The sequence below is a fragment of the Hippopotamus amphibius genome, chromosome 8 (assembly GCF_030028045.1).
Source record: "Hippopotamus amphibius kiboko isolate mHipAmp2 chromosome 8, mHipAmp2.hap2, whole genome shotgun sequence".
In the NCBI taxonomy this organism is placed as follows: domain Eukaryota; kingdom Metazoa; phylum Chordata; class Mammalia; order Artiodactyla; family Hippopotamidae; genus Hippopotamus; species Hippopotamus amphibius.
In genome coordinates this window covers 107,731,512-107,743,570 of record NC_080193.1, presented here as the reverse complement: position 1 = coordinate 107,743,570, position 12,059 = coordinate 107,731,512, and the positions used below count along the sequence as shown (strand labels likewise).

The 12,059-nt window shown below is 37.7% G+C and overlaps 1 protein-coding gene across 3 annotated transcripts in view; it reads right to left on the bottom strand.

Moving 5' to 3' along the window:
- Positions 1-12,059, bottom strand: part of HECW2 (HECT, C2 and WW domain containing E3 ubiquitin protein ligase 2) — a 387,653-nt gene that overhangs the window by 225,435 nt on the left and 150,159 nt on the right. The window lies entirely within an intron of this gene.

The window sequence follows — 12,059 nt, the reverse complement described above, 5'->3', positions numbered from 1 at the left end:
CACTGAAACAGAGATGCAAAAAAAGTTTCTAAGGGAGCAGGAAAACAGACTGATTGCTTGACAGGGTTGGGGGGTGGGGTTCATATAGAGTGGGTGGCTTTCTTGTCTAAAAGGATACACAAAAGTCAGCCAGGAATAAAGGAGATGGGGACAGAGGTGCAACCTTCAAACAGTACATGCAAGCCCTTCATGGGAAAGACTGCATCTGCATGTCCAATTCCCGCCTCCTAGAATGACTTTTTCTCATATGAACACCAAAGAAAATCCCTGTTTCATGAGAAATCTAAATATCATCTTCTTGATGAAGCCCCTTCTATACCCTTCCCATCCCCAAATCCATCTCAAGCATTAAACTTCCCCTTCCACGCTCTCATGGCCTCTGTAACGTTGTTCTGAACATGCTGCATCAGTCACCCCACTAAACTCTGAGCTGATCCATGTTTGTATCCTATTGCCCAGTGGCAGACAAACAGGAGGCTCACCACAAATGTTTGAGGTTGGTGTGGCAGCTCCCTCCTATGAAGCAGTTACCCTTGTATACATATCACAAGTGTTATCTTGTTCCATCTTCCCTGCAGCTGTGTAAAGTTGGTATTGTTTCCAATTTGTATATGAAGAAACGGAGGCTCAGGATGGTTTAAAAACTCCCAAGTGCCAACTAAGTGACAGAGTCAGAGTCTAAATCTATGTCTGTCTCACACTCCAACTCCAAAACCACCCTCTTATCCACACTATTCCTGATGCTGAGTTGGTGGATCCACCAGACCTGACCCAGTTCAAGCTCTGTTCGTAATTAAGGCATTAGTGTGGATCTCATAATGATTTTATGAACTACAGTAAACTGAGCAAATGTGACCATCTATCATATTTACTTGTTTTATAAATTTTGATGTAGGAAAAGAAAAAACTAGGTTTTCTCAACTAGTATATATACACTAGGTGCTTGCAATTCATAATTGAAATAAAAAATACAAATACAAATCAGTTTTTCTCAATGAGCATGCATACACTGGGAGTTTGCAATTTATAACTGAAATTAAAAAAACACACAGAAAGTAAAACTACAAGAACTTAGAGGAAGAATTCTTTAATGTCACCATTAAAACTGTGTTTACAACACTCTGGCACTCACAACTTAAAACAGACTGAAAATCTGAGTTGCTCTACATAGTTTTTCTGAAGTCCCTATGAAGTACATGCTACTGTGAAGTGAATCTGTATTTATCCAAAAATCCAACAGTAATGACATCCAGACTGTAGGAAACAACTGATGGAAATTAATATAATGACTTTGATAGTTATCACAGCTTCACTACACCTCAAAGACTACAGTTAAAATAATGATACAAATGAATGGTGCAAAATGAAACAGAGATCATGTGACAGCCCATAAGGGGGAAAACTCACTGGAGAAAATGAAGAGAAGATTTCAGACATGCCTGACACCTTATATCATTACCTACATTAACCAGAAAAAAAGAATTAATTGATTTGGTAAATCAACAAGGATTTGAAGGTAAAATTTAAACTCCTCCTACTTCCGTTTATTTTAGAATACAATTTGGGTTGGTGGGGATGTGTGTGTGTGTGTGCGTGTGTGTGTGTGTGTTTGTGTGTGTGTTGGAAGAAAATCAAACCCCATGTACTCTAGTGCTGCTGATTCATATAAGTCTTTTTTTTTACCCTTAAATTATTTACATAATAAATTGTTTTTTAACACATTAAGTTTTGTGATGGTTTGTTGTGCAAAATATATAACCAGAACAATTCCTATCTATGAAAAAAACACAACAATATTAATGACAATGTGGAAGAAGGGGTTTAAAACAGGATGGAATTAAATGTCAACAATAGAAAAGAAGATGGGGAGGGAAGTAATGAATCTCTCCTAAGATCCCTGTACGGTTTGAGAGGTTCTTAAATATATTGATTCATTAAAACCTTTGTTAATTACGCATGACAAATATTTTAAGGATAACCACTAACAGACTAGAACTAGAATGTTTAACTTCCAAGCAAACAGACTGAAGAAGAAAGTGGGAGGTAGGGATGAGTTAGGAAAACTCATCATTTCAATTGAAGGCATAAAAGTAGAAGGAAAAAATACCTAAGAAAAGGCAGGCAATATAGAAAACAAAATAAGATGTGGAAATAAATCCAAATATATTAAAAACATACCAGCAAATGTAAAAACACTAAATGAAACAAGTTTAAAAGATGATCACACAGATTGGATAAAAATCATAAAGCTACAGATGATTTACAGCAGATCTACGTGAAGCAGTCAAAGAATGGCTGAAAATAAAATGGTGGGAAAAGATACATCGAGCGAAAACTAACCAAAAGGAAGCTGATAGGGCAATTGATAACAGACAAACTGACTTTAAGAGAAATGTCAGGATAAAAAGACAGTGTCATAAATGTTCTTTCTTTACTGATGTGTCCACTATTTAGTCCTTAGGAAAGTATGAAAAGCCAATTAAAACAAACATTACAAAATTAGCATATGTGGTAAGGATATTTAGTAGTGGGTTACATCAGAATGAAACATTTGTAAACCTCATGCCAACAGTATTTTCAAAAGAACATTTACAATTATTTAACATTTAATAATTATGGCACCTATACAAGCCTCCTTTACGGAAAAGTGACACAAATCAGCATGGGGGAAAAAGAACTCTCAAGTAGTATTTAGAGAATAACTGGATAGAAAACAACAACAGCAACAAAAGACCATGTCACTGAATGGACAGAAGAATGCCTGTTTCAGGTATTGCTTTCAACCAGTATGTTAGGGGATAAAGTATACTAAAGTGTCTTCAGTACACTGAGCTATACAATTTTTTGAAACCTACCTCACATCCAGGGAAGTGTTCCATTACCGTTTTGAACACATGGATTTCTCTGTGAACCAAATCTTCAACATGCATAAAAAAGGAAGATTCATGGTCATCTGAGATGCGAATGCAATGCTGTGAATTCAGATTCCACTAACTCCCACTGTGCATCCACAGTGTTAGGTATTATCCTTGGTCCTGCCCTAGGTGTATCCTCTCATTCAGTCTCCTGAACACCCTGCAAAGTGTATCCCAAAGTATGACACTTTCTAACCTCCAGCATCTATTCTTGCAGTGACTATGCAAGAATGTCTTAGACTTTGCAACAGACCAGAAGACCAGACATGTTATTAGTAAGACACATCTAACTATGGCAGAGATATTGACTGCTCATCAAATTGCCAGGGGCTTCTCCTCATTTCCCAGTCCCCTTGCAGTTAGGAAGATCATGAGACTAGTGCTGAACAATGGATTCTGAGCAGAGATGAAATGTGTCACTTTGGGGACAAAGCATTAAGAGGTGGTATAAAAGTCTCCAGCTCTTTCTTCCCTTGACCCCTGCCCAAAGAGGCCCTATGTTCCAGATGGTGTAATGACAAGATGGTTGAGATGTTAATAATCCAAAATGGCAAAAATCAAGAGGTATTAAGCCTGAGTCCCTAAATGACAGTAAAAAGCAAGCCCTCATGTTGGACACACAGCATTAGTAATAAGTCATCTTTTGTCTGTTAAACCACTAAGGATTCAGGGGTAGTTAATTACTGCAACATAATCTGACCTAGCCTAATAAAACAAGGTAACAAAAAGTAATTTAGAGTTAAATTGTTCAAAAAAACAATTTCATTTCCAAAGTTATTATTTTCTAAGAGAATTTTTTTTATTTAAAGACATGACCTAAAATAACACTTCTTTGGCAGTAATCATGGAAAAATACCCCCCAAAAGAGTTTAAGAACAAATGCTCTTAACTGTATTTGATAGCTATTCTGGAAACTAAATACCTAATACATAAATGATTTGTTCCACTTTATTGAATTTCAGATTACACTGCAGTTTTCCCATTATCTTGGAAAGCATACTGGTTTAGAACCTACATAATACTCAAATTAAAATACTGCATTATTTAGCATTCATACTTTAAGTGCTTTGCATAATTCCTAGAGCTCAATTTCAAAAGAATGGATTTTGTTTTCTGTAAGCAGAAGTAGCCCAGTATGTCACTTTAATCTGGAAATTCCTTCTCATGGACTCTCTCAGTGGGTAAATTCATGCTGCTGCTTAGACTACCAAGGAAATGATTTCATTATTATTAAGAGCAGCCAACATAATGATGACAGTTTACAATCCGCAGGCACTTACAATGAGCCCACGTACCTTGCTTAGAGCATTATATGCACTATCTCATTTAATTCTCATGATACTGGTACTTTCCTTAGCCTTTTTTTTCTTTAAGATGAGGAAGCTGAGGTTTAAAAAGATTACATAATTCTCCCAAGTTAGTAAGTAGATTTGAATTTACTAGTCTGTCTGACCACAGAGCCTGTGCTCTTAACCGCTGATAACCTAAAATTTCTCAAAGTGTGCTGCATGTGACAACCCTGGGTGGCCCACAAACTTATTTATTTACGGTTAATGCATGTTAGAAAGAAATAGAGCTAACACAGCAAACCTTTCCCAGACCTTACTGCTTAGAACAAGCTCAGGGTAGATAACCAGTTTGCTTTCTTTTAATCAGATGGTTTAAAGAAAAAGATTAATAGCACAAGTGACAATCCAATATTGCAAAAATCAAGGAAGTGCTGAGGAAATAACTAAAGGTTGAAAAACACCGGACTATATTTTTCAACACAAAGGGGGAAAAAATGAAGACTGGGACACAGGACGCTTCAGTCCCAGCCTTGACTGCCCTCAACTAACTATATGGTATCACCATGCTGGGAGTTAGATCTATAAAACATCAGCTTAAATTTGGAGGTCAAAAATACATGATCCTGGGCTTCCTAGGTGGCGCAGTGGTTGAGAATCCGCCTGCCAATGCAGGAGACACGGGTTTGAGCCCTGCTCCAGGAAGATCCCACATGCCGTGGAGCAACTAAGCCCGTGCGCCACAACTACTGAGCCCATGTGCTGCAACTACTGAAGACTACGCGCCTAGAGCCCATGCTCCGCAACGAGAGAAGCCACAGCAATGAGGAGCCCACGCACCACAACGAAGAGTAGCCCCCACTCATTGCAACTAAAAAAAAAAGCCCGCGCACAGCAAAAAAGACCCAACACAGCCAACAAAATAAATAAATTTATTAAAAAAAACAAATACATGATCCCATGATCCTCATGCCTTGGATAACGATTACAACTTTATTTTACCATCCAAAGGCAAAGAAATATGAAAAATGTCGTAATACATAAGCCATGATTTTTTTTAAGACAGGGTCAAAGTACAAGTGCTCTTCCATCTATCTTTGAAGATACAATCAGTGCATGGACACTGAGAGGTGTACTCAAACAGACAATGCTGTAAATTATTTATCTGTTATCAGTCCATGACAAGATAAGAAGCTTGATCGAGAATATGAAATACCCACATCAAATAGCCCATTATTTAATTTAGGTGATTTTTTAATAGCAAGACTTTCTCAATGAAGGAAGCTGTTACACTGATTTAGAAAGTCTGTTCTGTAGAAAGTCTCTTATGGGGTCACAATCAGGAGCAAACAGTTCACAGACCAGCACTGTGAGAAGCACTGGTGTACAGCACAGTATAAACTTCTAATTTTCATAATGTGCATTTTCCCAGTTCTGTTCAGGTACCTGAAGTAGCCTGCACATGAGAAATGGCAAATTAAGCCTCTTCAAGTGTTCTTCTTTTGAACGCCCAGAAAAACAAGCACAAGATTAAAGGTTAAGCAGAATTAGATAGTGAGCCTGAAACAAATTTAATATTTTCCACCTCCTCCTTAAAAAGGGTCCATTTGATTTTCCATGGAAAGCTGTTTGTGTTAAGTACCCTAAGTGTTCTTGCACAAGATAAGCATTTGGCTCTTTTTATTTAGAGAGCTTAGGAGGAGGCAATGAGTAGCACTATTAAATTTGTGAGGGGTCAATTCCAATTTTGGAGACCAACACTAAATTATAAATCTAGTGATTTCTGGAAACCAACTACAAAGCACTAATTGTTGTAATTTGGAGATTCGGGGCTATAAGTACATTGTGATCATCTCTGGACATCTCAGGGTGTATATGAGACTTTCTGGAGCGAGAAAATATAATTAGCTTCTGTTTTAAGAACGATGCTCATGCTCAAAGTTTCCCCAAATGATGTTTTGATATTTTCAACTTTTTTTCTTTGTATTCCCAAGAGGATCTCTACATTGCCTAAACTGCCTAAAGAAAGATTTATGTTTCTGATCCAAAAGAATATGTTTTCCCTCCAGATTAGTAGTGCTAAAAGTCATCTGGAGAAAGCTGTACAGTGCAAAGAGTTATTAGCACTTAGCTAAACAAAAACAAATCACACTTTTTGGTAGGAAGAAAACATAAGCCAAGAGAAACATGATCAACACACAGAGTGTGCCAATAAGCCACACCTCGCCAGGCTTATGTTCCACCCAAATCCTTCCCCATTGGGACTTACTTCTATAGAGACCATCTCTCAGTTCCACAAATAAAACTAGACGTTGCTAGGAAACAGTCCAGCTTCTCAGGACACAGCTGAAGAGGAGCAGCTGCTTCCTACTAAGAGGTATAGAAACCTGAAGCTATGCCCACTGTATGTGCTTTTATGAAACCTATTTCACAGAGCCAGAGAGAGAACTTATTATGCATATTCCTCTCTAGTCATAACAGTCTTAAATTTAGGATGTAATTTGGACTCCCATATTCTTTTCCCCATCCTAGCCCTGCATTTTCTCTTTTCTTTCAGGTCTTCTCCAAATACATCATCTCACCCATCTTCCCTTAATAGGGGCCAAGAAAACTGTTTTGCATATTTTCAAATCACTGACTACTCATTTGAAAGATTCTTCCCATCACATCACTGATTCTATCAAACTTCTGAAAATTTCCATATGGCTTGGAGTTACCATTTTCAAAAATTTTATGTCAAATTTTTGTTACTTCTTTTAAAAAAAATCGAGTGGTTTTTATCTATATTAAAGCAGCCCAAGCCCTCTCCCTGAAGCAGTAACTACAGAAGTAGCCCACTCATTCTTTGCCCTGCCTTTAAAAGCAGTTGTGGGACTTCCCTGGTGGCACAGTGGTTAAGAATCCACCTGCCAATGCAGAGGACATGGGTTCGATCCCAGGTCCGGGAAGATCCCACATGCATGGAGCAACTAAGCCCATGTGCCACAAGTGCTGAGCCTGTGCTCTAGAGCCCCTGAGCCACCACTACTGAGCCCACGTGCCACAGCTACTGAAGCCCACGTGCCTGGAGTCCGTGCTCCGCAACAAGAGAAGCCACTGAAATGAGAGGCCCACACACCACAATGAAGAGGGGCCTCTGTTCAGCGCAACTGGAGAAAGTCCGCATGCAGCAATGAAGACCCAATGCAGCCAATAAATAAACAAATAAATAAATAAATATATTTTAAAATAATAATTAAAAAAATAATTAAAGCAGTTGTGTTCCTCTTTTTCCCTTTCTCATCTTAACTGCCACCCCAGTGGCTCAGTTAGAAATGACTGCTGGTACAAAAAAGCCTCACTAATGATAACTTAAACAGAGGTGAAGATTATTTTCATATATAGCAAGAACTTCGGAGTGCCAGTCCAAGCTCTTTCTTTCTTCTCTAATCCTTGGCTGTTACTCGTCTTAATTGATAACTTATGGGTGCTACGTGGATGCAACAACTCAAAATATCACATCCTTTCACCAGAGTCCCAAGTACAAGAGAAAGGGAGGTTTAAAGACTCTCTTCATTAGGCTCTGACTTTTCATTGGAAGGGGAAATTCCCCTCAAATCTTTCCTTTACATATCACTGGCCAGAACCAGGTCACATGTGCACTCCTAGACTACTCACTAGTTGGATTACCACATCGGTTTAGATCCTTCCTGAGTCTGGAGAGGGACTACCTGCCCTGAGATCAAAAGCTTGCTCCACAACCACTGATCCCATAAGGAAGAAGGGATCAGGACGTGGCTGTCAGTTAAACACCACAGTGCTGTCCCCCCTCCCTCACCACGTGGGACGGCAAAGTCCCCACGGAAGTAAGGCTGTCTCCAGTCTCAGGGTCAGAACTGTCCATCCTAGCCCCAGGAGAGAAATGGCTAACTCTGCTTAAACCAAGGTTTCTGTCACTCACTTTGAGGTCCCAGATAAGCCAATTTTTCTTTTAAACACAGCTGTGGTTCTGCAACTATATAAATGAGCCATCCTTAATGTTCTAAATGTCAGGACCTGAGCCTTTAAAATCCATTCATTGTGGAAGGCCTGTTAAAACCAACAGTATGCCTGAAAACACCACGTACCTTATTCTAGCTACATGATATTTTTATTCCTGAATTCTAGTCTCTGTGTTCATCTCAGCCCCTTAAGAGGTCGGAGGGTGCCAATTCCTCACACCTCTTCCATGCTAGGGATCTGAAACTATTAGAAAATACACTAAGAAGGAGACAAACATATGGGACTCAAACTATAATTTATTATTTATTCAGAGTTCTCTGGAAATGGCGATATGGGGAAATTAAGTGAAACCTCTTACTGCCTACCTTAAATCAAAAGCAGGGGAGAAATTTCTGCTTCGGATCATATTGCAGTAACTAGTTTCAGACTTGCTTTCTTAATTACACAACTGTAAAACTAGGAGGCAGTGGTTTTCTGACACTGCTCAAAAGACTAAAATCCCAGAAAGAAGGGAAACCCATAAGGTGACTCCATGACCACCCAGATCCCATCCGGGGGACAATTTCTGAGTGCAGTGCAGGGAGCTAGAGTCCACGGCAGTTCGGATGAGCTGAGGAGGCAGCAATCAGAGTTTGGGTCACTGAAGTGGCTAGAATCTCCAGGCAAGGCACTGGAAAGGAAAGAGCTATGCGAGGATGAAGGCCAAAAATCCACATGGGGATCCCCCACAAGCCTTTGGCTAAGATCTGGGCTGCACATGTGCAGGGCGAGACTACCAAGGCTTTTCCAGAGAGCAGCTGCTACAGGGCTGAGAGTGCAGTGGAGTTAAAGAAGTCAAGCAGTGCTGGAGAACACTGGAGTTACAGCCCAGCCAGACAGAATGATTAACATTCCAGGCATGTAGCTATGACACCAGAAATGCCACTACTTAGGAATAAGCACAACGTGCTAGAGTAAAGCCTACTGTAGACCTACGTTAACAAAGCCCCAAACCAAGCCCTAACAAAATCTATAGAGGAGACCAAACTGGAAGGCTGAATGCCACCAAACTAGAAGTGCTGGATAACTATGTTGGCCTTTCCACAGATCCATTCTAACCAAGTGTTAAATCACACCTACTAAGCTCAATGAAATAAATCTGCCAACTAGAATAAAAATTAACATTAAAATAAAAAGTATGCCACAGAACTTAGGATCTCTACAATATAGAATCCTCAGAGTTCAGTGTAAAGTCAAAAATTGCTAGATACACAAAGAAATAGGAAAATGGGACTCATGGTCAAGAGAAAAACAGACAATAAAAATGGATCCTTAGACAGTCCTCCAGTTATCGGATTTAGCAGAGAATTTAAAGCAGCTGTATTTAAATCAATTCAAAGAACTGAACAAAGATATGGTCTGACCAAATTAAGACATACAGACTCTCATAAGAGAAATTAAAACTATAAAAAGAGAAAAGCATATTCTATCGATGAAAAGTCAAACGAAATTTTAAAATCCATTGGATGGGACTGACAGGAGAATGAAGATAAAAAAAAAAGAAAGGTTAGTGAACTTGAAAATAGGTAAATAGAAATGGTGGAATCTGAATACCACACAGATTAAAGAAAAATTAGCCAGAGCCTCAGGGCCTTGTAGAACAACATGAAACAATGTAACATATACGTAACTGAAATCACAGAAAAAGAAGAAAGTGAAAATAGATTTTTAAAATATCTGAAAAAAACAATGGCCAAAATGTTCACAATTTTCATTAAAAACATTCACTTAAAAAGCTCAAAGAATCCCAACCAGGATAAAAAAAAAAAAAAGAAAACCACACCTAGGTATATCACAGACAAACTGCTGAAAACCAAAATAAAGAAAAAAAAAATGTTGAAATTAGCCAAAATGGAAAAAAAAGACACATTACATATGGGGAAGCAAAAATACAATAAAGATATGTGAGAAAGATACAGAAATAGCTTGAAATGACCTGAAGAAGAATGGCACTTTTCAAAAGAGATTTATTTCCTAATTCTATTTTCCTAGCTATATCCTTGGACAAATTCCAGATTTAGATCTCTAACCTATCTATACTCTAGAAAGTGAAATATAAGAACACCAAGATTTTGTGACTTTGGTCACTTGGGAATAAGATAAACTTTGCTTTGGATGCCTTAGTTCCTTCTCAATTAAATACAGACAGGGAAATAAAACAAGTGGGATGGAGAAACAGAAAGGAAGATAGGAAAAAAGTATGAAATAATAGGAGTCATTGTCTTAAGTGATTCTAGCATCTTACAAATTAAGTTATTCACACACAAGAAAGAAATCATCCTATGTGAGAAAATAAAATTATGTCCTACAGAAATATCACATAAAAATCATCTAAGAAAACACAGACTGCTATTTGGAGCCTCATATTAAGCACCACAAAATCTAAAATGAGAAAAAAGGCAAAAAATTATGAAAAAATTGAAAAGAAAAAAGTTTTATGAAATCCAAAAGGGTAAAATTACATCAAAACCAAAAGAGTTACTTCTAAAGGTACATCAAAACTGTAAGATTCGAAAAACTTTACAGGGTACAGAAATAAAGACATCCTATTTCAAAAAAAAACAAAAAACAAAAAACTGTAAGATTCTTTTGTGAACATAATAAATATCAGATATAAAAATACAACTTTAAAATCATGAATCTTCCTCACTTTAAATATATATTTAAACACACCTGGGGAAAATGCTGAACTCTGAAGACTTTTCCTCCCTTTTTTTGTCATAAGAGGAAATAGAAAAATAAAAATTCATTGAATTTTTATGTTTCCATATCTTGCTATCTAGCATGATTAAACATTAAAAGTTACATAAGTAAATACAAATCAATTTTATTTTAGTCAACAGAAAATTCTCTGTCCAGAGAAACATAAAGTGAAATGGGTTTAACATTTTAATAAAATTTCAGCAAGGATATTACTTTGCCTCAACCAAGGTTTCTCAACAGTGGCACTACTGACATGTGGGGACAGATGTCTTCATAGTGAGGGGCTGGTCTGTGCATCGCAAGATGTTTAGCAGCATCACTGATCTGCCATTTCCCCTTTCCAGTTGTGCCAACCAAAAATTCCGCCAGACATCGCCAAATGTCTTGTAGAGGAAGTGGGCAAAATCACTCCTCATGGAGAAGCACTGCATAGACCAGTCTTTCCCCACTCCCCCCACCACCAATCGATGATAGAAAGAAAGAGAGAGAGAGAGGGAGAGAGAGAGGGAGAGAGAGAGAGAGAGAGAGAGGGAGAGAGAAAGAAAAGAGGGGCACGGCTTATAATCTACACTGAAAGCAATAATATCTTTCTGATAAAACATCTTTTGTTAAATTTTTAAAATAATTCCCTTCATCCAGTTTTGGGGAATGTTAGATTTTATTATCAGATTCTATTTAGATTTTCTTTATGATTGGTTAGTAAGTTTTGATTTTTGCTTTCAAATAAAGTAGATTTATGTTTTCTGGGATATGCTATTCATTATACACTCACCTATGGATAACAGATGCAAATCAGCTAAACAGAGCTGGGATACTTTTATTAAAACAAATAGCAACCTATTACTAAGTCATTTGTTAGGAGAATATGACACTCTTTACCTAATTGATCTAGGACACATCGAGGAATTCTGAAATAAAAAGATACTTTAGACTGCAAGTTGTTCTTAATGTAATTCAACCTTCCGAAAATACAGAACATTTTTTTATATCAGTTATCTAAATCTAAACATCCTTTTCATCGGTTTAAAAATACTAGCAAATGTTTATAGCCATCCCTTTCCAAAATGGGGCTATTGATCAAGGGCAAAGTGAAGTTTTAAAAAGAGAATACTATAAGTTGACATTTAATTAGGGT